The 27,877-nt window shown below is 42.8% G+C and overlaps 1 protein-coding gene and 1 non-coding gene across 10 annotated transcripts in view; both read left to right on the forward strand.

The window, feature by feature from the left end:
* PDE4D (phosphodiesterase 4D) overlaps nt 1-27,877 on the forward strand; it is a 632,406-nt gene that overhangs the window by 583,677 nt on the left and 20,852 nt on the right. The gene's annotated exons all lie outside the window — the stretch shown is intronic.
* On the forward strand, nt 11,423-11,496 carry TRNAI-GAU (transfer RNA isoleucine (anticodon GAU)). The gene has a single exon. It is a non-coding gene; the product is annotated as a tRNA-Ile (tRNA).

A 27,877-nucleotide genomic window follows, 5' to 3' on the forward strand; every position in this document is an offset into this window, starting at 1 on the left:
CCAAAGTTTTTTGCACCTGAATTTTGGATCCAGGTAAGATTCCATTTAATGTTGCTGCCTCTCCTTCATATTATTTCCTGCACCACTTAAATTAGACTGAAATCCTACCCATGCTTGCTCGAGAGTAAATGTCACTGAACTTAATGGGGCTTATTTATTTATGATGGGGAATATATATTTTTATAACTTGTAGACACAGTAGATCTGCAGCAGGTTTTTCTGGTGTTTGAGACTAGGGCTTAAACAGCTATTGGTGCTGTTGCAATGTGTAAAATGACCGTGTCTTATGCATGCGCTGGGAATTTCTTTGGGCTGGGTATAGTAAATCTGTGTTTGCGATATTCCACTTTCCTCAGTGAAATCAATGCATTGAAAAGTATTTCAAGTACTGAAAATTAGGAATGTACAAGGAACTGTCCGCAGAGCTGAGTAGTTTTGTGGTAGTATGATTTTAAAAAGCAACAACAACCTACGTAACCTTTTCCCCTTCATTCCTTGCTTTCCTATCTGAGTAATTGTAGCTCTTTTCAGTTATTCATATTTACAGAGCTTACAAGAAAGATCAGCTAATAGGAGCAACGGCGTGGCAATAAAATTGAACTTACATAGTGGTTACAAGGCACAGCAGTAGAAGGCAAGCATGCTTCAACCAGTTTTCTTTTTATTTTGGTTGAACTTCTAAAAGATTTTAGTTTTTCTTAAGGAAGAGAGGAGAACCCATGGTTGCAATATGACTGTTGACTAAAGTAGATCTCTTTGTTTGTGTGCCTACGTCCACAGATGAGAGGAATTTCTTAATTGAATAGTGAAAAATCACTGAATAAATGTAAAGAACTAAGCCATATATGAATGTACTGAGAAAAGAGTAGGGTCTTCACTCCAACACTCCAGGAGCAGAATGAACTATTAACTGTTGGAAGCCAAACCTTTCTCTCCCCACTGTCTGTTATTAGCCCCTGGACACAGGGGTATCTTCTTTTCAAATAGAGAGTAGTAAGGATTATTTATTTTCCCTATAAAGCAGAAAACAGTCTAGTTGCATAGTCTCTATTCTGTTTTTTGTCCACCAGTGGGTTTTGTGGTTTTGCTTTGGGCTTGCTTTTATAGGGAAGAGATTTATTCTGCTTTACTGTTTGCATAATACAGAGGCAAGGTTTCAACAAATCCCAATTTGGGGGTGAGTGGTGGTGGGTTGTCAGTTCTTCCTCAAGCAAACCACTTCTTGCCATTGTGGGTGTGTCTTGCTTTGTTGGCCATATTCTTCCAAGCTTTATCGCTGCTTCTTCTGAATGGCATAGAGCAGTAGGAAGATTTTGCATCAGTTCCCTTGGGTAGAATCAGTGGCACTTTCTGTTGAAAATTCCAGAATTACGACACTTCTCTTTCATTACCCTGTAGGTGCAGTGGAAAGAAGGATAGTTTCAGGAACAACTTAAAGCCTCTGTTTTGGTTTTTGGTTTGTTTGTTTTTGTTATTATTATTATTAAATTAAATTGGGACCAAACATGAAGGGCTCGAAACAGTATTGCAAAAGCAGAATTGCCTGCAGCAAAGCAGGTGGCATTAGATGGCAGCAAACAGAGTAAGAGTGGAAATTCCCAGCTAGAAAAGGAATTGAAAAGTTGGGAGACTTTCAGGCCAGGCAAATTGCTACAGAAGGGAGAAAGGGAAGAAGAAGGGATTTGCAGTGGCAAGTGGGGAAAGGCAGCGACTGAAATGTGTCTTAGAGGACTTTTCCAGATGAAGATTCTTTCGTCTGGCGATAACTCAGCTGTCGCCAACACTATGCTAGTATTCTCTCAGTACAATGAGGTTCTCATGCATTGGTAGGTTGCTGGACACAAGGACCACCTGTCACAGGAAAACACCCATGATAGTTGCACTTCCTATAGACAGAATTGTAGTTCACAAGCGGCTAGGGCAGGGGTTTCCAAACTAAGGCCCGGGGGCCGGATACGGCCCAGTTGCCTTCTCAATCCGGCCCACAGACGGTCCGGGAATCAGCATGTTTTTACATGAGTAGAATGTGTCCTTTTATTTAAAATGCATCTCTGGGTTATTTGTGGGGCATAATCATTCATTCGTATTTTTTTAAAAAAATATAGGCTGGGGGACAGTGGACCGGCCCCCTGCTGAAAAAGTTTGCTGACCCCTGGGCTAGGGTTCAGTAGTTCAAGTGCTGGTAAAAAGCGATACTGCAGTGGGAGGACTTGCTGGTTGATATCCTCTTTGATACTGAAAACTGAAATGCAGCTATCCTTTGCTCTCACTACTCTCAGTACTCAAGCAGATTGGATGGAGGAGGTGGAAACACTCTGGTTGTGAAAGAATTAGTCCTGCGTTGAAATATTACCCTGCTCCGGATTCATCTACTCTGGAGTGGTCAAACAGCCACTAGGCAAGAGGGAAAAGGAGGATGTTTCATGAATGTTCATTTCTGTGGTTTATTTTCAGCTTGTACTTGAAACCTTACTGCCACAGTTAACACGTGCACGGTTCTGAGAGTTTTGCAGATCCTGCCAGCTATCAGTAATTTGGTTGTAGAGCCTCATTTGGAGCTTAGGGGTGTTTTATCATGATTCTTTTTTCCATGTGATGCAAATACTCATAGCAATCCACAGGGCTGCTCCCATCTTTCTCCAGTGCTGAATGTATGCAGATGCAGCCGTTACCAGTGCCTTGGTGGCATTATCCAACATGAGCCAATATTGGCATTATCCAACATGAGCCAACATTATCCAATATTGATGGAGCTAGAGGAATTTGCTCCAGACAACAGCCGCCTGTTGTTTAGGGTAATACTGTGATATATTGTCTCAATCAAATATCTGTTCAGCCCCGTGCTTTAATCTAGGACTGTCCTTTTGGAAAAGGAAACCAGTTGAACCTCCTGGTTTTTTGTTTGATTCTCCCACCCACCCCATACAACTCATTTTAACATGACTCATTTGTTTGGATTCAATTATGACTTAGTTCTTGCCAATGAGGACCCTGCTCTTAGTCATTGAAATGAGTTTGGGGCTGAGCATTCGTCTACTCTTTTTACATCTTTATCAAGCCAGTATTGGTATATTTTTGAGTAGTGGTGATTTCATCCCATCTTATCCCCCCACCCATAAAGCTATGAGCTGCTGCAGGGGGAAGCCCCAAATACTTAAATATATATATATTTATTTGAAAACCTTTCTAGACCACCTATTATTTAAATGCCTTTAAGATCTGGCTTTAATAGAACAGATTCTGTGGGGCTCTATATTTTGCATTCGACAGACGACAAAGAGGCTGTGTACACTAAATAACTTTTAAAGTACATTTGAAGACCTCCCCCCCCCTCCCATGTGCTTTAAAATTATAGTGTGTATGAAGCCTGAGAATGATGAGTTCTGGCCGAATATATACCTAAGGGAAGTGGGGACACCACTTTCCCCACCCAGCATACAAGTTTCATTCTATTCTGACCTGCAGATTTTGGAGATAATAAAAGGTTACATGAAGATGTTTTTTACGCATTTGTTTGTTTTTTTAAAAAGGTCTAAAATGCTTGGTATTTTAAAAATCTCTAAGCAGTGTACAGTATGAAAACAATATCCATTGACCCAAGCAAATATGCAGCCTAAAATCAATACAATGGTATCACAACATAAAAGCATATACAGTAAAGGTATTCAGTGGATTCATACACGTACATCAGAGTCCAGTCTTCTGGGTCAGGGAAAGTGGGCAAAAAGGTAAGAAATTTAAAGCTACAGGTGGTTGCTTTGGATTACAAGTCCCACCATCCATGACCAGGACAGTCATGATGGTACTCGTAGGGGCAAACATCTGGATGGGCAGCAGATTAGCACAGGCTGATGTAGCATGTTCAGGACAAAGAATTGTAAAGCTTTAAGGACTAATGAATTTATTGTTGCATACATCTTAAGTTGTTCAGAGCCCGTTTTGTCAGATACATAGTGTTTTCATTTTACATATATACAGTATGTGCATATCTTCAGTGATATACAGAGAGGGAAACAAATGTAAGCCCAAGTGTCACGAACAGTGTTAAAACAGAGGTATGAGAGCTAGGAGCTAAATGTCATCTTAAACCAAGGTTATGGGCACAACAGTGGAACTTTTAGAGGACATCTGAAGGCAGCCCTGTTAAGGAAGCTTTTAATGTTCAATAGATTATTGTATTTTAATACTCTGTTGTAAGCCGCCCAGAGTGGCTGGGGAAACCCAGCCAAATGGGTGGGGTATAAATAAATTATTATTATTATTATTATTTAATGTCTAGATGCACTTTAAAAAAACAAGAATACAAACCTGAAAATGAATGAACTGCATCTAAAATATTATGTTCATTTTTCAAATGGTCTAGTCCCTCCCCTCTCCCCCCCCCATATCCTTAAGAGGATCTCTTCTCCAGTCTTCAGAGAGTAGCTGGAAGTAGAGAGGCAGTAAAGGTTCCTCCTTTCCTTCCACTCTGCAGTTTTAATCTAAAATCTTAGGCACAGTACTGTGCCCAGAGCTCAGAAACTGCTCATGTTAATGAAATTCCCTGTCGCAAAATGCCCCTAGAACGATAGGAGTTTTGAACACTGGTTGTGGAATGCAAGAGGTTCAATAGGTCTGGGACATTTCTGGGCAAAGCTCAAACGTATGGTAGATAAGCACTATGCTCACTTTTGGTGATAACACAGCTGTTCTAGTTTTGGGTAGCTAATTTAATGCCTGTAGCAGGGAAAGAACCCATAGGCTCCATGAAGACCTAAGAAATCTCCCATTTCTGCACACTGGATTATTATCTCTGACATTTCTGTATTGCAAAATGGTGACTTTCAGGACAGCTGTAAAATGTCCTGGGAGACTGGTATGTTCTTGCCCTAGTTTTTGAAGATTGCCATTTTTTAATATTTAAATTGTGCCCACCTGTTCTTTTCACTCACCATTTATACCTAGTCGGACAGCAGCTGATGTCATGTATGACACTGGAAGATCAATAGCTCTACAAGCCTTTGATGATATGGCTTAGGTCCTGTAGTAAAGTATCCTGAATGACTCTAGAGAGAAGGGTGCATCTAAGTTTGGTGTAGAACCGGGATTCCTGCCTAAATTTGACAGTTCTTTGTGCTGCAGGGTAGTCCTTCAGTTTAGAGGACAGTAAGGGCAGATTGTGAATGGAGGCACATTGTCCAGGATGGGCTGTATATCTTTGAATGGAGGAGTTCATTGGGGAGCAGTAAGTGTCAACATACTGCATTTCTTTTCTGCCACTGCAGGCTCATTTGCACACTCTTATCACCTGCCAGCATTTCCCCTTTTTGATGTCTGCATAGGATAACGGGTCATTTGCGATGAAAAAACCTCACCTGGAGTACTGTGTCCAGTTCTGGGCGCCACAGTTCAAGAAGGAAACTGACAAGCTGGAACGTGTCCAGAAGAGGGCAACCAAAATGGTCAAAGGACCTGGAAACGATGCCTTATGAGGAATGGCTTAGGGAGCTGGGTATGTTTAGCCTGGAGAAGAGAAGGTTAAGGGGTGATATGATAGCCATGTTCAAATATATAAAAGGATGTCATATAGAAGAGGGTGAAAGGTTGTTTTCTGCTGCTCCAGAGAAGCGAACATGGAGCAGTGGATTCAAACTACAAGAAAGAAGATTCCACCTAAACATTAGGAAGAACTTCCTGACAGTAAGAGCTGTTCGACAGTGGAATTTGCTACCAAGGAGTGTGGTGGAGTCTCCTTCTTTGGAGGTCTTTAAGCAGAGGCTTGACAGGAATATGTCAAGAATGCTTTGATGGTGTTTCCTGCTTGGCAGGCGGTTGGACTGGATGGCCCTTGTGGTCTCTTCCAACTCTATCATTCTATGATTCTAAAAAAATAAATGGGCCCAAATCTGACTTATTAAAAAAAAACCAAAAGAGGGAATGTTCAGAAGCCAGAGCTGGAACATTTTCAGCCTCCTAGGACATGTCCGTTGCCACACTTCAACAACAAAAACTTCAAAGGAATACTCCATTGAGAAATAGAATTTATCAGGGCATTTGACTTTATTCATTTGGTTATTAAGCGAGTTTATGGATTCCTCCCCCACTCTTGATACAAAATTAGCATAGCAAAGGTAGGACTGTTGTATTGAGCTACTTATTGCTGCTTGTGAATGGCCGTACTGCATTTGAACTTCACTTTAAAATGTCCTAGGCCTGTTGATTCTCTTGCACTTCCTAGCCTTATGCCCCTCTCCCGCCCCTTCCCCCAGAAAAAAAAAAAGTGTGTGTGGCATAAATATGACAAATGGCTTGAGGCCCACAAATGCTTCTGCCACAATGCATCGATTAACCTTTAAAGTGCCTGGAGACTTCATTGGTTTTTCTGCCACAACAGCCTGTCACGTTTAGGGTTGTATTTTAAACAGAGATAGAAAGTTCAGTAATGGAAGAAGGCCCAGAGTGTTGGGCGTGTTTTAATCAATTTGATTTTTTTTTCTCCTGGGTTAAAATTTCAGCAAATATCATGTCACAAAATAGAGAGTTGGTTTAACTTACTGACTAAGGCTGAAATTCTCTCTATGCACTTACAGTATCTGTGAGTACTTCGAACTCATTTGAGGCATCTCTGTGTAATTTAGTTGTGAATCTGGAAGACACTGGTTTTAATTGCACTTCTGCAATTGTACTGTCTCTCAGCTCTGTCCTATCCTCTACCTGAAACCGTAACCCCTTATGCAGGCACCCCCAAACTTCGGCCCTCCAGATGTTTTGGACTACAATTCCCATCTTCCCCGACCACTGGTCCTGTTAGCTAGGGATCATGGTAGTTGTAGGCCAAAACATCTGGAGGGCCGCAGTTTGGGGATGCCTGCCCTTGTCTTTAAGCAGTGGCCAGCAAGCCAAGTTCCCTGTGTCAAATCCAATCATTTGTTGGCCAACAAAACACTCACCATCAAATGGTAGCTCTCAAGTCTTTCCTGAAGGCATAGGATGCAGCCACCTAGCTGAGCCTTAAGCTGGTCTGAGTCTGGCAAGGGGAAGGGTCTAGGCTACGGGAAGGCTACTTGGAGACCTAATGTATGCTGCCTTAAGTTCCATGACGAAAGAAAAACAAAATATGAATCACAGTATTTACATTAAATTAAAGTGCTACCCAACCCTATCAGCCCCAAACAAAATTTCTTACAAACACTTGCCTAGTCCATGAAAACGAGCATTCCAGTTACACAGACCCATTGCCTGTCATTTCGGCTGCTTTGGCTGTGAATCCCAAGGAGCCGTGCACATCAATGGGCAATGAGTTGTCTGCAAAGGAAGCCTCTGGCAGTGTTACCCACTTCTGTCCAGTATGAATGAACAATGTTTTGTTCAAAGACAAGCAGGAATTCAGCTCCATGTTAACATCAGCAGCTTCCTCGCACAAGGGCTAACAAAAAACTACACATGTGTAACGATAAATTCTTGCTCCAAAACCTAATGATGGATTTTATAAAAGACATCTTTTCTAGGAAACAGAATTATTTGTTAGGTTATAGAAACAGAGCCGTTGACTTTTCCTGTGTAAAGGAACACATTTATATTTGGATCGATCTTTGTATGTGTAGATGGCACACAAACAGCTTTAATCAGTTTGGGAGCTTAGAATAATACAGAATTGAAGAGTTGGAAGGGAACACGAGGGTCATCTAGTCCAACCCCCTGCAGTGCAGGAATCTTATATTGCAAGCCTTTTTATATTGAGAAAATATAAAATATCTGCGTCCAAAGCGGAACAAATCTTTTGGGCTAAGTGAGCGCTGAATCAGTTCCCTGCTGAAATATTAATATTGACCTGCTACCCTTTTCAGGAAGGGGGATGATAGCAGTGCTTCAATAGCAACTGAAGCTTGAGTCAACAAGTTTGTGTGGAGCAGCTTGCAATGTGCCTTTGAAATTCTGCTATCTAGTCAGGGTGATTTATAGGCTCTTGCTCTGGCATGTACATGCTGGGGCCCTACTGGGCTTGTTTGTTTTTGTGTTAGCTCGGTTACCTAGCACTCCACGAAGTGGTGGCTCTTTCCTTTTTTCTTTTTTTAAGTGACACACAAAGAATTTAGCAGGGATACTTCTTCAGAGTGAAGGGGTAAGGTGGCAGGCAGCTGGGGACAGGAAGGGGGTGGGGAGAGAGAGAGAGAGAGATCCTTCAGCTTCTCTCCAAGCTTTTATTTAAAATTCCCTTCTGCATGGAAACACTTTGCGTTTGGGGTTAACATGCATTTTAGTTTCTTCATCTCATTTATGGCAAGCTATGCAAGTAATGTTCATAGGAAACCAGTATCTGAAGAAGTGTGCATGCACACGTAAACTCATACCAATGACAAACTTAGTTCGTCTCTAAGGTGCTACTGGAAGGAACTTTTATTTTGTTTCGACTACATCAGACCAACATTGCTACCTACCTGTAACTTACCTTGATCTGGACACTAGAATTCTGTTGATGCAGCCTAGAATCTCATTAGCATTTTTTGCTGCTTCTTCACACATTTGACTCATGTTAAGCTTGTGGTCTATTAAAACCCCTAGATCCTTTTCACATATACCACTACTGCCAAGCCAGGTGCCCCTGCCCCCACCCCCCATCTTATATTTGTGCAGCTGGTTCTTTATGCCTAAGTGTAGAACCATACATTTGTCCCTATTGAATTGTTAGTTTGGAACCAATTCTCCAATCTGTTAAGATCATCTTGAATCCTAATTCAGTCTTCTGCATCATTAGCTACCCCTCCCAGTTTGGTGTCATCTGCAAATTTGATGAGCATCTCCTCAGTTCCTTCGACCAAGTCATTTATAAAGACTTTGAACAACAACAGGCAGGACAGAACCCTGTGGCGCACTCCACTTGTCACTTTTTTCCAGGATGACAAGGAACCATTAATAAGTACTCTGTGGATTTGGTCAGTCAACCAGCTACAAACCCACCTAACAGTTACTTCATTCAGCCCACATTTTAGCAGCTTCCTCGCAAGAATATCAGTGTGTGTGTGTGTGTGTGTGTGTGTGTGTGTCAGTGTCAGAAGCCTTACTGTAATCAAGATATGCTATGTCCGCAGCATTCCCCTGATCCACCAGGTTTGCAACTCTATTAAAAGGAAAAAGGAAAGAAATGAGATTCGTTTGGCATGACTTGCTTTTGAGAAACCCATATAAATGGCATATTATAAAGGACACATTCCTTCAATACGTTCTTCAGCCACAGATATCACTGATATGAATGGAATTTCCACAAGAGCGTTGTCCATGCTCTTGATGTTGTACTGAGGATTGGGCCAGAAGGACTTTCCTCCTGGCTTTTGTCCAAGGCAAGGAGAACTTGCGTTTCAACTTATGCTCCATTTGCCCTTCAGAATTCTCAAAGCATTATCCTTCCTTGGGGGTAAATCTTAGAAGCAGGTAGGAGAAGAAAGAAGAATTGCACAGCTCCTACCCACGTCTCTCTTCCTTAGTTGCTGGTTTTTTTTGGGGGGGGGAGGGATGAGTTTGCCTTGTCTGTGATATTGCTGAGGTATTCATCTCAGAAACAACCATTTTTCCAGACTCCACACGGATCTCAGGTGTGTGCTTGTAAATAAGAAACAATCCTTGCAAAGCCCTGTAATTTTGCACTTACCGCTGGGCTTCTTCCAGCTGTTGTGTTTAAACCGTGCTAGAAAGCTTTGCTGTGATACTTCCCACTTCTGCAACTGCCTGCTTCAAGGAAACAGCCTTTTTTTGGGGGGGGGGAGACCTGCAACTAAATGTTGCAGTGTGAAAAGCTTGTATTTTCTGTTCCATCTGGTTTTCTTTCCCATTCAGTCCAACCAGGATTCATTGGGCTGTTTGTGGGTCCCGTCCCACCCCACCTACCCTTAGGATTTTAGAATGTCTGCAAAGCTTGGTGTTTCCCTGAACTTACTGATATCCCCGTCATGTACATGGGTGGTGCTGTTTTAGCTACTTAATGCAGCGGCACCAACCTCTGAACTTAGGAAATGGAAGGAGCAATATGATGGGTTACTCTTAGTGGTTCAACCACAGAAGTCTGAACGGTGCTATCCCATTCAATTCCAGCATCTAACTCAGAATGCCAACACCACAATCATTTTTCACTGTCCTCAGACTCAGCAATGCCTGGGCTGTGTGATCATGCTTCGGGCTCAGGGGTAAGAACAGGAGAGAGAACATCAACTTGATCGACAGCTTTACTGCCTTTTAATCTCTTCTCCATGCTCCACTCCTCTGGTTTGCCCCATAAAGCTTTCTAAAACAAGCAAAGGAAACAAAAGGTGTTTTTGTGTTGAACTGATATTTGAACGTTCGCCTGCAGCAGTCCCTGCTAATGGTTCTGCCAGGAATGTCGTAGTCTCCCAAAAAGTGACATTTTTGTTTGTCTCTCTGTGTGCGTTTAAGAGAGGCCACGTTTAGACAAAGACTAGGTAAAGGTAAAGGGACCCCTGACCATTAGGTCCAGTCGTGACTGACTCTGGGGTTGCGCGCTCATCTCGCATTATTGGTCGAGGGAGCCGGCGTATAGCTTCCAGGTCATGTGGCCAGCATGACAAAGCCGCTTCTGGCAAACCAGAGCAGCAACATGGAAACGCCGTTTACCTTCCCGCTGTAGCGGTTCCTATTTATCTACTTGCATTTTGACGTGCTTTCGAACTGCTAGGTTGGCAGGAGCTGGGACCAAGCAACGGGAGCTCACCCCGTCACAGGGATTCGAACCACCGACCTTCTGATCAGCAAGCCCTAGGCTCTGTGGTTTAACCACAGCGCCACCTGGGTCCCAGACAAAGACTAAGATGTACTCAAACTGCTCATAAGCGCTTTCAATCATTTCCTAATTGTGCGTTATAAAATGTTTTCAGGTTGAAATCACAAGATTCAACTTTGTGCATGTTTCATATATATATAAGAAAGGCAAATTTCAATGCATACTCACCCAGAGGTAAGCCCATTGCATTCAGTGGCATTTAAGCTGCAGTCTTGCACACACTTACCTGGGAGTATTGAACACTGGTACTTTCAGCAGAGAAAACATGCCTAGGATTGCACTTAGTTATGTCTTGTCTCTGGGTATATTCCCCCTCTCACCTCTCCATCTAAGAAACCTTGGTTTTGCCACTGGAGGCTACCTAGATTTTTGTTCAGTTAAGTTCCTGAACTTGGTCCTTGGTCTACAAACTGCATGGGTCCTTGGAGCCTTGAACAGTGGTTTCAGGGCTTCCTGCAGATCTCCCTGCGAGCTAAGACTTGGATAGAAAAATAGCCAACCAGCTTGCTTTTGCGTAATTTGTTTGCTCCTTGATGAGCAACATAATGCAACATAAACATAACATAAAATGGAAACTGACAGCAAATTTTTTGATTATCATATTCCTTTCCACCATGCGCAAGGCTATGCTAGTATTTCTGGAAAGATGTGTACGCCTGGGTAGCTCAGTTGGTTAGAGCATGGTGCTGATAACGCCAAGGTTGCAGGTTCAATCCCCGTCTGGGACAGCTGCATTTTCCTGCATTGTAGGGGGTTGGACAAGATGTTCCCCAGAGTCCCTTCCAACTCTACAATGATTCCATTTATGACTGTGTGTTGGGTTATGGGCCTGTGTCAAGGTTTGGTTTGATTTGGCAGGGTGACAACTCCTGATTTCCTCAGACATTAAGAATTTGGGGGCACAATATAACCAAAATAGAGGGGTTAGTTAAGTGAGCACATACTCAAGTGTCACCCGTTGAAATGGGTGCAACTTTTGCTGGATCTTTTGCTGTTTGGGATACAACCTTTTATGCACCCGTGTACACAAAGAACTGTGGATTATTTAGAACAGTGGTAACTTCACTGCTACCCACAGCAGGTGAGAAGAACAAATGTTTCCTAAATATTCACCTATTAGTTTTTGTTGTCACTGAGATATTTTTAAATATTCCCAAGTAATTGGGCTTTGATGTTTACTTGCACCTCATTCCTCCCCTTGCTTTCCAACTGGTACTGCTGTTTTATCATTCTACGTGGGTTACAAATCTCTTTAGAGGGTGCTGGCCTTCTCACGTCAAGGTCTTCCGTCACTCAATTCTGCACAGGCTACTTCATCATCTGTTTCTGTTCACATGCTTCTACAAGCTGCTTTGGGACAAACATCAGCAGCACTTCACAAGTCTTGACCCTAAATGCCCCCCCCTCCCCTCGCCTTAGGAAGTTGCTCCTCACATTTCTGGTTTCCTGAGTTTTTAGCTTGCTGACTTTATCCTATGTGTCAACTTCGCCCATGTTCATTTCACTTCCTCTGATAAAAGCGGGCTTGCATGATGCTTCACCGATTATCTGAATTTTTGTGGCGACCGGCAGTATCTTTTCCTAACTGTGACGCATCAGCTCATTGATAAAAGTTACTTATGGGGGGGGGGGACACCTCTGAAAGAGGCTGGATGAAACAGATTCTGTTAGAAAAATAAGAAGTGTAGCTGCCTTTTTATCTCTTTCTCGCTTCTTTTAATGAGAGGCATTGACGCAGTTCAGATGTAGCATATGAAGCTTTGCATGAGTGAGCAAACATACAGTCATACCTTGGTTCTCGAACGGCTTAGTTGATGAACAAATCGGCTCCCGAACGCCCAAAACCTGGAAGTAAGTGTTCCGGTTTTCTAATGGTTTTTCGGAACCTGAACATCTGACGCGGCTTCTGCTTGAGTGCAGGAAGTTCCTGCAGCCAATTGGAAGCTGTGCCTTGGTTTTTGAACAGTTTTGGGAGTCGAACAGACTTCCGGGATGGATTAAGTTCGAGAACCATGGTATGACTGTATACAGGTTCTGGAGCAAAGACAGCAACTACTGCGCTCCCCTCCTGGACCGGCTGCTGCACATCCTGGGGTGAAGCTACTCAGGCTCCACACAGGCGATAACAATTTTTCCAGGTTTGACTGTTAGCTGGGGCTGCTGGGAGTTTGGGTTCCTTGGAGGCAGGGCATTGCCTAGTATTTGTCACCACTTCCTTTACCATAAGAAGCAGAGAAGCACATATTGGGGCTGCATCCTTTCGCTATGTAATATTTTCTGTGCAATTAGTTTTTTTCTTATAGGGGTATTGTGCTCTAAACAGAGTCTCAGTATTTCTATTGCTGCTTACAAAACCTAAAAGAGCCTAGTTGTTCTGCAGCGAAAAGCACATTTGTTGTCAGAAGCTGACTTGATTAAGATTATTCCAGTAGCACCTTAAGATTATTGATTAAGATTATTCCAGTAGCTCATTCCTATGACAAACTTAGTTGGTCTCTAAGGTGCTACTGGAAGGATTTTTTTATTTTGTTTTGACTGCATCAGACCAACACGGCTACCTACCTGTAACTTGATTAAGATTAAAAGAGCATTTATAGGCAATAAACCAGAAACATAATCTCTCTCTCTCACTCACACACACACTTACTCACTCACTCACTCACTCACTCACTGTGTAATAACTTCATCCTGGCAAGTGTTGTGCAGCCCATAAGCCTTACAAAACCCACCCTGAAAGCAGTAGACAGAGAAGAATAGTGTTGTGGAGGGTGGCCCTCTGGTGGTGCAATTTGTAGTTTCGCCTTTCTGGCCTTGTTTTGAAATCTTAGCCTGAAACAAGATATCTGTGTTAGAAATGCTGTCAAGTGAACATACTAAATGCTGGTTCTAGCCTTGCTTGATTAAACGTTTGGTTGTGTTTGATTGTTACTTTTTTTATTACCGTAACCCACATATAAGTGGAAAGTCTGGATATAAGTTTCTTAAATAAATAAGCACACTCTGCTTTGCAAAAAAATTCCTCTGCACCATCCTTCCCAACACTTTGCATATGTGTGGTGCTGAAGCGTGGCTCTGGGTCCAATAATATAGATTTTTTGTTTATACTGACAGTGTGATGACATTCATGTCGTGAACTTCCTGCCCTCACACCTGACACACACACACACACCCAGTTCTTTTGTCCCTCTTGCAGTGGGATTCCAAGGCAGCCTTGGTGAAAGACAGGCAGGAAAGACAGGAGGCAACTTGGACGATGACTCACCCAATTTTTATTCTTTTAAACAGTACAAAATGCAACAATACGGTGCAGAGCAGCCGTGCAGTTATTGTCAATGTCAGTTACATATCTCATTGGCCCAGTTGTGTAGCAGAATAAAAATGAAGTGCTGATTGTGATATAAATAAGTTAGGCATAGCTTCATAATATAAATATTCTTAACACTGCTTAGGGTGGTGATATGAACAGCTCCTGTATAGGTTGTTGATAGGTAGGTGTAAAGGGACGCGGGTGACACTGTGGTGTAAACTAATGAGCCTTGGGCTTGCCGATTGGAAGGTCAGCTGTTCAAACCCCCGCAACAGGGTAAGCTCCCGTTGCTCAGTCCCAGCTCCTGCCAACCTAGCAGTTTGAAAACACACCAGTGCAAGTAGATAAATAGGTACCGCTCCGGTGGGAAGGTAAATGCCGTTTTCGTGCGCTGCTCTGGTTTCGCCAGAAGCGGCTTAATCATGCTGGCCACATGACCCAGAAAAATTGTCTGTGGACAAACGTCGGCTCCCTCGGCCAGTAAAGCGAGATGAGCCCCAGAGTCATTCGCAACTGGACTTAACTGTCAGGAGTCCTTTACCTTTAGGTAGGTGTACACATTGTCCAAAATGAAGAAATTTATGAATAATGACTCATTTAAACATAAATACAATTCTCCTCAACATAGCGGGGGAGATTGGGATGAGGTAACCTTCCTATGGTCCTTTAAACTGGATTTAAACCAGAGAACTCTTCTAAGAAATGATGAGCCACTCTTCCTTTACATATGGGTAAATTTATTTCCCCGGTTTGGTAACATTTAAGAAGTCATGCAAAGCAACACTTTGAAGGCCTGAGCCTGTCTCTTAGTAGAGTAACCTGGCACCTTCCAGATGTTGGATTAGTTGTAGTCACATCTGGAGGGCACCAGATAGGTGAAGGGTTTAGCTGGTACAATGAGTAAAAGTAATTTCCGATTTCCAACTTCTACAAACTGCTGTATACATAAGTCTGCTGTATATAAACACACAAACCCAAGAATATTGTTAACAGAAATATTTTACTCTACCTATTAATGTTTGGAATGCAGTAATAATTGTACCTTAGTTTGCAAAACTTTTAAGCAGCCTTATTCACAGCTGCGGACATACAAGCTGTAGTTGATTGCAGTGACTGAGCAAACTTTGCTAGGGAGTCTGCAGTACAGAAACGCTTAGAAAAAACAAAATAGCTGCTTTAAGATACCGTTTATTATCAGTAGAGGGCAGTACATGCGAACAGAATTGAACAGAACTGTGTAGTGTACACACAGAAATGCCAAAACTTTATACAGTACATTGAAAAAGTAATTATTACAAGTTTAATTCACAAATAGATGCTTCATTCTACCTAAAGACCTCATCATTCAACAAAACAGTGTTTTTCGACAGAGTGTCCTAAAACCATGGTTTTTGAACGTTCTGCTTCTGGGAACCATTTTCATATTGAGTTGTTAGATGAAGAACCCATGGGAAATGCAAAGGATTCCCTTGTGTGAGTGTGTGTGTGAGTGTATTTGTTCTAGGGTGGGCATTCATTTCATGCAAGGTGCAGCCTTGGCTTGGCACATCTCACTTTTGCTCTTAAGTGCTCTGCGAGAGCATCTGTCCTGCCTTGGTCCCAGAGACAGGTACAAGGTGGGAGAGCTAGATCCCAACGACAGGAAGTTGGCCAAACACCAGAGCATCAAGGGAACACCAGGTCCATCAGGGTAGAAACCACAAGCTGGGTTGCACAGAGCTATGGGCGTGTTCTGTTCCAGCAACCCGCAGTCTTGAACCCAGACCCTGCTCGGGCCCAGCTGCCTTCCAGGCTCTCTGTTTCCAAAGAGGCCCCTTAAACTCCCACGAAGCTGGGGCTAGGAGCAAGTTTGACTTCCGCCTCTAATTCTACGGGTCAACCCTGTCCACAGGCCTCCCTAGACCGTTGGCTACAGGTGGTACTGCTGATATTTATGCCGTGTGGCTGGAGGTGTCTGGGGTAGTTCAGATAGAGGGGGCCCCATAAGGTCTTCAGGCTGGGCAGCTTCGGGGTTGGTTACTTATTTTTATTTTTTTGAATCTCTTTTCAGACCTATACTCAAAAGTGTCGTTCTTGCCCTACTCTGAGCAGAATCCCGAAGAACGTGTGCTTTGAAATGAGGGCGAGGGCTATATTTCTATCAGTATTTAATAGGAAACAGAAGTAGCATTAGCTTTATATTAGTGCCATGTGTTTCATTAGTTACTACTGTATAGTTTTATAGTTGAGGTGTGAACCAGGGTGTTCCTGGTACAAACCTTGCATCAGATGTGACTTTACTGGAGTGACCTTGAAATGGGATTCATCCCATTTCCTATAATAGTGGGGTAATAGTGACCTATCTTGCACAATGCCTGTAATGATAGCTGAAATGATGCAAATTAATGGGCTGTGAGGACTTGGAAAAGCGCCAACCCATTCTATTACTAACCTGGCTGTCGCAAAATCTAGTAGATCAGACCATCCTATTTTTAGCTTTCTGGCTTCTCTATCAGTTTAGGCTTCAGATGGATCCAAAAAGAATGGAATTTTAGAACCTAATTCAAACAGTTTCTCTGGCCTTTCACTATTCAACAGATTCAGCCTTAGTTTCATTGCCACCCTGTCATATCACAAGTTGACATTGTAAGGGGGCTGAAGTAAAATTGCCAAGCTTACAAACGTATTGTGTAAGTCGTTGTTAAGATGCATCAACTGAAAACAATATTTGTAACACACAAATTTCAACATGACCCTTTTGTAGGTGCATCCAGAGGGTTGGTGCTGGTGTAATTGAATCACTGATTGAGCCCCTCCTTCAGCTAAGATCAATTCATGTTTTTAATATAACTGTACTCTTGGGATTATTTTCTTTGGCTCTAAATGCTGTTGTGTGTAGTATCTAGGTCAGAGTCATAGAAAAGCATTTCCGAGGAGATTAAAGCTGTGCACCTCTAGCTGCCCATTGTCTGCTCATTTCAGTTTTCCTCTGCATGCATTGCAATTCTGTCTCTATTAGCAAAATCAGCTATCCTCTTCCGCCCTCTTTCCTATCACTACAGCGGGAGAAATGTGCACAGGGAACAACTGAGTCTTATGCATACCTGCCAAGTCCTAGACTGCAAAATCTGGGATTGGCAGCCGCATGACACCAGAAGTTGCGTAGTCGCAACTTCTGGTGTCGCTTTGCCCATCTATGGGCACCGAAAATGGCCGGCGCCAGAAGTCATGCCTATGCACTTCTGGACATGCGTAGATGCAACTTCCGGTGTCGCTTTGCCCATCTATGGGCACCAAAAATGGCCAGCGCTGGAAGTCACGTCTACGCACTTCCGGACATGCGTAGACGCGACTTGCGTTGCCGGCGCCGGCCATTTTCGGTGCCCATAGATTGGCAAAACAGGAAAAAAATATGGCCCCTGGCAGGAGTAGAATAAGGGAGAATAATGGGAGAGGAACTGATACGGGGGACCGCCGGGAAATGGTACGAAAAAATGGGGGTTTCCCGGGAGATACAGGGTACTTGGCAGCTATGGTCTTATGCTAACCTAACTTCTGGAGAGTGCCTGCTTGCATAAAGAATTTTGCACCTATGCTTTTTCTGTGTGATCAAGGACACCTGGTCTTTACACAAAGGAAGGTGAATAAATTCCACAAGTGCAACAGAGCACATAACTGCCTGGTGGCTGAGTCCTCCTCTTAATTTACTGGCTCTTGATTAAGGCAAGAAATTCAAATCCTTTGCAAAAGGTTTTTCAGGTGGGTTGTGGTGCCCAAAAAACTGACTCGGTTCTGCAATTGATGAGAGGGCTGAACTGTGTTCATGCTGCTGTGAATGTACTGCAAATCAGGGGCTCTGAGTCACCATCTCTGCCATTTCTAATCACTAATGGTGACCAAGATCCCTGTAAATGACAAGCCTGTGTTTTGCTGGGTATCGGAATCTGACTTTATTTGACTTTCACATCCCTAAAATGTTTAAATTCATGCAGAAGGAAAATGTGGCAATTGGAAAAGCTGCTTCCTTTAATAAGTCAAGGCACCCTCAGTGACATGTCAGCTTCCTCTTCTACGACTGGAAGCAGGACAATAGGTGCCCCCTTCCCCCGGTACCGTAGTATATGTACTTACCACACCGTTACTTCTATTAATAGATTTTTGCTGTATTTTGCAAGTGCTTCAGAACCCACAAAATCACTTTGACTAGGACTACTCTTCAGTCATTGTCCAGATGTTGTTCTGTAAAAGAAAACTACACCTCACATAAATAATAAAAATTTCTGTTATTTAAATTACCTGGTCTGGGTGTTAAATGTATCAGTGTGAAAATAATAGACAGATTAATTACCCAAGTAGGTCAGGCTAGCAGACAATCTAAAGTGGCTATTGTTGCTGTGGTTTGCTTAAACCTTTTGAATGTGATAGCAACCCTGGAATTAGGTTACTCTACTCTGTTCAAGAAATAGTCCCTTAGGACGATGATCTCTGAACATCCTATTCCCCATATTATACATAAATGCACCTTAAGAGATCCTCTGTTTTTGCTGCTTGCTGGCCTTTTCTGTTTAGTTCATCAGTGTCACGCTGATAATAGCCCTGGTTTATTATTTTAATCCTGAACCTCACATGTTTCGGGGTTTTGTCAAAGCAAACTGGAACTATTTTGAGAATTCTAATGTGAAATTTAGATTACAGTACAGTACACAATTTCAGAGAGTGGGGCAGGTCCTACCCAACCAGATGTAACCTTGGTGTAAAACCATGTGTTAGGCTATGATGCCTGGATTAGAGGTAAAATGGACCAAGCAGACTTTACTTTACTTCATTTGATTTTTGAAATTTAAAGTCAGCTTTCATTTTGAAAGCTGGGGATAGCTGAGTTAGTAGAGCACGAGACACTTAATCTCAGGGTGATGGGTTCAAGCCCCATGTTGGGCAAAAGATTCCTGCATTGCAGGGGGTTGGACTAGTTGACTCTTGTGGTCCCTTCCAACTCTACAAATCTTTGATTCCCTGCAGAAAAGTCCTATTAAATTCAGTAGGACTAACTTCTTGGTAATCATACATAGAAGTGGGTTGTAAGTTTTGGGGCTCAGGATTATGTGGAGTAGAATGCTCTACTTGAATGCTAAACGATACCCATTCTCCTGTCTTCTCATCCCTTATGACCAGGAGGAGGACTTCTGCTGCGGTTACAGTGAATCTCCGTTTAGCATTACATGCAAGAAAGGAATCCCAGTTTAAAATGAACAATGGTTAAACAAACCAGCCTCATAAATCATGGCCTGAGGCTGGCTTGTTTATCAGCTAACCATTGTTTGTTTTAAAACAGAATTCATGGGTTGACTAGGAGAGGGTGTTTTGGAAGGCTGAAGTGCTGCTTGGGACAACCAAGCCCTGTATAGGTAGAGCTCAAGTCTAAAGTGCAGCTCATCGCATAGAGAAGCTTGAAGATGGAATTTCACAGTACTTTAAATCCCAGAGTATATGGCATCTTTTAAATGCGTCTTTGATTATTTTTGGTTTTAAAGTTCACTATTCTCTGAGTTTAAAAAATAGTATAGTTATTGAGAATATAATTTGCACTGTCATTTGCACCACATTTTTATTGAGTGTTTGGATCAATTCACACATTCTAAATGTAAAGGTGACACACTATTATAAATAGACTTGTTCTTTTCTTAATCTTTATTTAGAAGATTTATCAACTGCTTAAAAAGTTCTCTTAAGTGGTGTACAAATAAAATTGTGGATATCATTGTAGATAAATTGTTATCTCAGAACAAATCAGCATGCAGCGGGACTGAGTAATATTGCCCAAAAGAGACAATTCCCCATCAAACTTAACAAAAACCATTTGTGGTTTCCTCAGAGGTACTCATTCTAGCTATAACACCAAACCACAGTTGGACATTGCTTGAACAAACCTTACAGTGCAATCTTGGGCTTATTCCAAGGTAGAGGAGTATATATTGAGCTCTCCTCTTGCCCTTACATGAATTACTTCCTCTTTAGTACAAACCATAATTTGATGCTTTTGCCCAAATATGGCAAACTGTGATTTGAAGCCAATTTCCAAGGTCAAACCATAGTTTGTTTTCTTGAATAACGGGAAACAATGGTTTGCACCAAAGAGAGGTAGTAATATTTAATCAGGGCATGTACAGGTTATGCAGGGGGGGGGGAGTATAAACCCAAGGCTCACTTGTGTATCATGGTCTGGCATTGTGTGTTAACCAGCACACTGAAATTTGTCTTGGGGGAGATGCAAACTTTCTATATGATTGTGCATGGCAACATTTTCCTTTTTTTGGAATTACACAATGCCCCCCCTTATGTGGGGTTTACGTTCTAAGGCCCCACACGCATAAGTGAAATCACGTAAAGTGGGGAGTACCACCCCCTTTAATAGGGAGGGCACACGGGGGGGGGAGAGGACCATAGCTGCCAAGTCTCCCGTTTTCCCCGGGAAAACCCCTTTTTTACTTACCTTTTCCCGGTGGTCCCCTGTATCACTTCGTCTCCCGTTTTTCTCCGTTATTTTCTCCTGCCAGCGGCCATTTTTTTATTTCTGATTTGCCCTTCTATGGGCACCAAAAATGGCCGCCGCCAGCTTCAAAAGTCGCATCTACGCATGTCCAGAAGTGCATAGACGTGACTTTCGACGACGCCGGCGGCCATTTTTGGTGCCCATAGATGGGCGGAGCGACACCGGAAGTTACATCGACGCAACTTCCGGTGTCAAATGGCTGCCGGTCCCGGATTCTGCAGTCCGAAACTTGGAAGGTAAGGAGAGGACTCACCCTGAACATTTCTTGGGGCCTTTGCCTGCCTGCCAGTGCATGTGGCAGTGGCAGCAGCTGGTCATGGAGGGCCAAGAAGGGCGCCCAGCAGAATTGGTGCCAGGATGGGGTTGTGGGTGCGAGGCGGAGAGCAAGGTAGATGCAAAGGTGTCTCCCACTCTGCACCAGTGGTCAATCGAAGGCCACCTTCCCTTGCTTGGGCAGCAGCCCTGAGCAAGAGAAGGCCTATCTATCTATCTATCTATCTATCTATCTATCTATCTATCTATCTAGCAACAGCATGCATAAGCACGGTCACGTGTAAATGGGGTGGGTGGGGGCCTGTGTAGGCCTTTTTTGAATACCAGATGGCGGTGTAATTCAACTATATGAAGGTACTCAATGAAACACTTTAAGAATAAAGTTGGTGTGGTTTAGGGCATAGCTATACATTCACTTTCAAAAGCTTCGCTTAATTGAGCAGCCCCAATCTTTCATACTTGATGTCCTAGCTGTAATTTGGGGGGCTTACTTTGCTTGGTGGTTTACTGAGGTAACCTATGGGAAGCACTTTTAGTAATTAGGGGAAGTGCTACACAAATACTAAATATTACTGTTTAATTGAGCAAAACGTACTTCATGTTTTCGAAAGAAATACAACCCTTGCAGCACGTTGCATTCTCACTAGATGTTTCACAAATAGAGATTGCCGTTTGCTCTTTGGCCTATTTTCAGTGGACATTAGTAACGCACATATAAAAATCCCTCAAGGATGGCTTCATAAATTGGTAACGCCGAAGTTAATGCTTCGTTCAGCTGATGGAGAGGGATACAGTCTCTGAGATCTTACGATGCAATGAAGAAGTTGGCCTTTAAGGTGTTGCCGGATTCTGTGTCGTGTTCCCTGCAGCAGCACACTGACAACGGCCATCCCTCTGTAAATTGATTCTGTTTGTGATGACGCAAAGAGGGGAAGCTGCAGTGCTACGGCAACTCTTTTGTTGACTCTGGTTTCTTTGTTCATGTTGCTTCGCGAAATGCTTGCACCTGGCTTGAAATGTAGTACAGGGTTGGTACGCATAAGTGCTCCTATCTAATTTCCCCCTCTTTTGGGGACACTCTGTATGTGAGCTGCCAGGCTGACCAGGGGCTGTGTGTACACACCTAACAATGCAATATGGATGCTGTCAGATTGAAATGCAGTAGAATTGCTGCACTGCAGACTTAGCTAAACAGTTTTGCAAGGGTTTTCATCCTGTCCGGCTGTTTTAAAAAAGCATTTTAAATGCTTTTTAAATTTAAAAGTGCAGTGAGCTAATAAGCCAATGACATTTAGCCTGAGCTGAGCAGTCACTTCTGCCTCGTTGAATGGGTGCAATGAGCCCCTCTCACTGAGCTAGTAAATGCTACTGAGACACACACACACACACACACACACACACACACACACACACAAAAGTTCAGCTAATTAATCATGTCTGCACAGAGGTAATGCTGCAGGGAAGCCATTATTAAATGGCATTTAGCGCAAAAGAAGAGAGCTACCCTTTCCCCAAGAGATTCACCTATGCTGCCCAATCAGAAACTAGCACACACATGTCATAGCTTTCTTTTCTGCTTTTATATATTTCGCCAGGGACGTGATTGGCTCTCATCTGAGATTAATGGGAGGCATTACTTGACACCGGTTGTAGCTTCCCTGCAGATTCTTATTTGGTAGGCTGTTGATATAGAACAAGTCTCTTTCAGCAGCTGAGCATCTTGGCATACATAATTCATTAAGTCGTGGTGTTCTGGAAATATGCAGATTTCTTTCCGCTCTTCCGATTTCTCTTCAGCTGGTGAAATATGTCTTTCCAACCAAGTCCTTGAATTTTACTGCACTTTGGAATTTTGCAAATGGCTCTTATATAACCAGAAGATCTCACAACTGGAATACCAAGTTAGATGTTCTCTTGTGTACCTAATAGCAGGGAATCAATAGCTCAACAAAACGAACAAACTGAAAAGCAAAATTCATTTTAAAGAATCCAGCATACTTTCCCCTGTTATCTCAATAACAGCAGAGGACTGGAAAATTCTGTTTTAAATTGGTAACACTAAAAAATATCAAAAATGCCCGAAGCAAACTATTTACTCTCAGTGTCTTGGGGCTACATAAAGGTAGGATTGCGTTCTTTTTTTACTTTTTAACCATACTTGTCTGATTGAAAGCATAAATTATGAAAAAACAAAATTGTGGAAATAATCATTTGAAAGCTGTGGTTGTTTTTCTTTGCATTATAGATTGAGACTGCATTGGTATATTAGAATAGCTTGTAATATCTAGCTGGTAGCTGTGGAAAGAGATCCTTCATTTTTCAGTCATGCCTGATTATGCCTATAATAAAGTTGAAGTCTGCTTTTTGGCGAATATCAGATTGGAACTATTGTGCCATATTCCATTAACCAAGGGGAACTTAGTTAAATAGATTGTGCGACTAATAATGGCTGAATGGATGCATTCATAATGCTTTCTGGTCACAACGTAGATCTCTGTTTCCAAGGATGTGTTTTAATAGCATATTCTGGTTTCCTGTGTGTGACACACAGCTTCTGTTGATTAAATCTCATCTGAAATGTTGGGAGGCTGAAAATGGTCTTCCCTGAATGTTGACCTGTCTTACAACTTATACATGCTGAAAATCAGTCTTGGTTTACAAAGCTTCTATAAAAGAAAGCTCAATAGGCTTTTCTCTCTTTTCTCGCTAGTGGGTATTCTGATTTATTCATCACATGCAGCATAATATGCTGCGTCGGATTCCCGGAGTAAATCACAGGGTAGGGTGGGGGGCATAGCTGCCAAGTTTTCCCTTTACTCGCGAGGAAGCCTATTCAGCATAAGGGAAAATCCCTTTAAAAAAGGGATAACTTGGCAGCTATGGTGGGGGGACATGTATATCTTCTCTGGGTTGTTCTTTAATTATACACCCATGTAATGCTTCCACATTATCCTCTTTTCCTTGATACAGTGTGTCCAGTAAAATAAAATCAGTGAACTTCAGTTAAATGCATCATATTGCTAAATCAATTGCAGTATTGGCTTAGGACCAACAAAGATGTCTTAGAATGCTAAACTTCGATATAAGCTATTTAGGTCACCAGGCACTTTGATTCTAAAGCAGACCACTCACCGCAACCCAATATTTTTTGTTTCCAGAATTTCGAATAATTCTCTCTTCAAGAACTGGTTTTCCCATATGCCAGATAACTTGTTTTCAAATATTACAAGTGCTCTGTTTCTGCTATATTATTAGAGGGGCCTTCTACTTTGCTCGGGACCCTGTGGGTTCTGTCTTCCAAGTACCACTCGACAATACTTTGCCCCCAAGTAACGATGCCGTTCCCACTTGGTCAAGTACAGATGAATATCCCGAGTCAGCAAGGAGAATTCTGTGTGCAAAAGAAATCAGGCTTTCGCACATGGATTTCCCAGCAAAAGGCTGCTCTCTGTAGAAATCCCCAACCAGCAACCTGTCATGTGCATGCAGTGCTTCTGCGTTCAATGCCGAACAACAGATAGTTGGTTATCCCTGTGTATCACGTAGTACAGAGAGCCTATGTGGTTCAGGCTGCTGGATTTGTACTAGGAAATATTTCTCCAACCATAGAATCATAGAATCGTAGAGTTGGAAGAGACCACAAGGGCCATCCAGTCCAACCCCCTGCCGAGCAGGAAACACCATCAAAGAATTCTTGACATATGGCTCTCAAGCCTCTGCTTAAAGACCTCCAAAGAAGGAGACTCCACCACACTCCTTGGTAGCAAATTCCACTGCCGAACAGCTCTTACTGTCAGGAAGTTCTTCCTAATGTTTAGGTGGAATCTTCTTTCTTGTAGTTTGAATCCATTGCTCCGTGTCCGCTTCTCTGGAGCAGCAGAAAACAACCTTTCTCCCTCCTCTATATGACATCCTTTTATATATTTGAACATGGCTATCATATCACCCCTTAACCTTCTCTTCTCCAGGCTAAACATACCCAGATGCCCTCCTGATCTTTTGAACCACCACTCCCATTGTCCCTGACCATTGACCACACTGGCTGAAGCTGATGAGGCTTGGTGGCAAAAACTATCAGGAAGGCGGGCACCAGGTTGGAGAAGACTCTGCTAGGGAAGCCAGGGTACTCTTCTTTGAAGGTCACTTGGGTGGCCTTGGGGAAGTTCACCTGCTTGGGCAAGCCCCCAAAATGGGATAATCCGGAAGTATGCTGCCCTGAGCTCTGTGGACATACAGATTTGATAGAACCAGTGGAGGATGGGGTAACCAGCTGCAAGAAACCCATCCGCACCACCACCACCACCACCAAAAAACAGGGTTTTCAACACTCCCTATGTGATATTGAAGTTTGTTCTGGCCAGTCACCCCACATGCAGTTTGCTGTTATACACACTGACATTTATTGTGGCACTGAGTTTTCACTATTGTTAATTAAATCTTAGCAAGCAGAGTAAGAACCTCAAGTGATGAGACAGTTTAATATATGTATTCAATAATATACCATTGTACTGGTGTTTGGTTTTGTTGGTGGTTTAGTGCATGAGTTTTGCTGGCTTACGGGTAGGGAGAATCTTTTGATCTATGCAGGCTTTTTTTGCCAAATCATTAAAAAAATGTAATCAGTTGATTTTCCAGTGGATCAGTTTTGCATCATTGTGTCTGACAACAAATGCATTTTACATCTGGAGAGAAAGGGGTTGAATCCCTTTTAAAATTTGCTGTTTTGCCCCTGAAAAGCTTGGAGCTGAACTATTAGTTTCTGCAAAGCTGAAAATGAAATGGCTGGATCCTATTGCTTGGTGTAAATTAGACTCCTTTTTGGTGGCACTTCTTTTTCTAGGACGTGAATGTCTTTAGCTGCAAAGTCCCATTGAAGTAGGTAGGAGTTAAGCAGTTACTTGGAAGTACATCCTGCTGAATTCAAATGTGCAAAGGATTGTAGCCTTACAGCACAATCCCACGCTTGTCTTCTTGAGAAATAGTATCATTGAGTTCAATAGTGATTACTTCCAGGAGAGGTTCTGTATCTATAGGATTGCAGTATTGTGTTGAGTAGGCACCATACATTTAAAGCACAAGTAATTTTCTCTCTTAAAAAATTCCTGGGAACTATAGTTTACCTCTCACAGCTACAGTTCCCAGTGCCCTTAGGTGCCATCGCCCAGCACCCTGATGCTTGCCCCTGGGCCCCATGTCATCATTTCCCTGCCTGGCTCAGCACTCCGAGGAGGGCCAGCAGCTGGATTGACCAACCATATTGATATCCCACAATGCCCCCTTTAATGAGAAATCTAAGGTAGTGTAACATGCATCTGTCCGCCCTTGCTCAGAGCTAAAGACCCCTTTGTTGCCATCTGCTACGGGGGATAGTTCCCCAGTTACAGAGAGAAATTTGCATGTGCCAGTCCTCAGAACATTTCTGAGGTCCTTTATGGATGTGCCTTCGGGAAAACACCAGGGATCGAAGCAAACCGGTGCCTCCCTCCTCTCCAAACAGGAAGGTTCTCTTGGCTGTCAGGAAATAACCAGTGATAGGGACCCGCTCCTACCTTGTGCATTTGCACAAAGAGGGACATGCATATTGTATCAAATAAGTGCTGCCCAGGAAACAGGTAGATATGCTCCTCATTTGCAGGCTTAACTGTCTAAAGCAAACATGACAAATGAAAGAAGCAGAGCCATGTAAATTTAAAAGAGCAAATGAGAGTGTCTGAGCAAAAAGAAACGAAGGGCGTGGACTGCTTTCAAAGCATGTATCCTGGCCCATTTTCTCTCATTTAGCCCACATAATTTTTTTGTTTTGTTTTCAAGTTATGCAGTTTGTATGGGGAAATGGTTATCAGAGAGAAGTAGTAGACAAGGAGTTTGAGAAAACGTGTTCAATGTTCTTAAGTTAGGAGACAACGTTGGAGGGAGAGGCATTGGCAATGCAAATGTGCATTTTGGCCAGTGCCAGTTTTCCATTTATAACCTGATGAGCTGTTTTCAAGCCTCATGTGTGAAGACACCCTAGAAACAGGGGAAAGGCACACACCCTGTTTTATGTCACATGGGGAGCAGTCCCTTGCTGCCAGGTGGAAATGGAAAAGCACAAATGGCCCATTTCTATTAAGTGTGATGGCTGTCTTTGCTGCCTATGGAAATGTTTGGTGATTTATTAATTCATAGAATCATAGAGTTGGGACCACAAGGATTATGTAGTCCAACCCCCTGCAATGCAGGAATCTTTTGCCAGATGTGGGGCCCACAACCCTGAGATTAAGAGTCTCATTCTCTACCGACTGAGTTATCCAGGCCAGCGTGCATTTCCCTAACGGTCTAGCAAACATGTTTGTCCACATAGAAACCACAATTTGGATTTTTCCTCCTCATCGCCTGCCCTAGTCTTTCTCTCTTCTTCTGTTCATGCCCCCCAGATCATAGGACTGGACCCACAGATTCCTGTGCCCTTGTTTAAGTTGCTAGGAGTTGGCCTCATTGCCCTCTAACCAGCAGCTAACATTAATGCCATTTCAAGTGAGAAGGGACTGCCGAAGGGAAGTTCCTTGGAGGATGAATCATATCAGCTCTCCCTGGACCCTTGTGCCTATATTAAGATTCTGGAGGCTTGGAACGCTTTATGCCAGTGCACTGTGCTGCTGAAGAACTTCAGCCTGGGGAAAGCTGAGCTAGGAGATTGCAGAAATGGATTCTCTCCCCCCCCCTTGCAGTAAGGGTAGCTGTTGCAGCACAAGCTGCTATATCAACCTAGCTCCCAAATACTGTAGTCTTCAGAATTACACAAACATATGATTGCAAACCCGTTACCAAAGCACAAAATAAAGTTTTGCAGCTCAGGATAATAATGATTAAATATTGCACAGGAATATCCATTGGAGGGCTTTGCCAGTTGATACTTGGAGTGGGCTGTTGTACCTCCAGTTTCATGATCTTGTTTTCAAAATGCCAGAGATGCTTTTTTATTTGTGAAAAAGCTATATCCACAAACTAAAAATGAAGA

This window comes from Zootoca vivipara, chromosome 10 (genome assembly GCF_965207765.1).
Source record: "Zootoca vivipara chromosome 10, rZooViv2.hap1.1, whole genome shotgun sequence".
In the NCBI taxonomy this organism is placed as follows: Eukaryota; Metazoa; Chordata; class Lepidosauria; order Squamata; family Lacertidae; genus Zootoca; species Zootoca vivipara.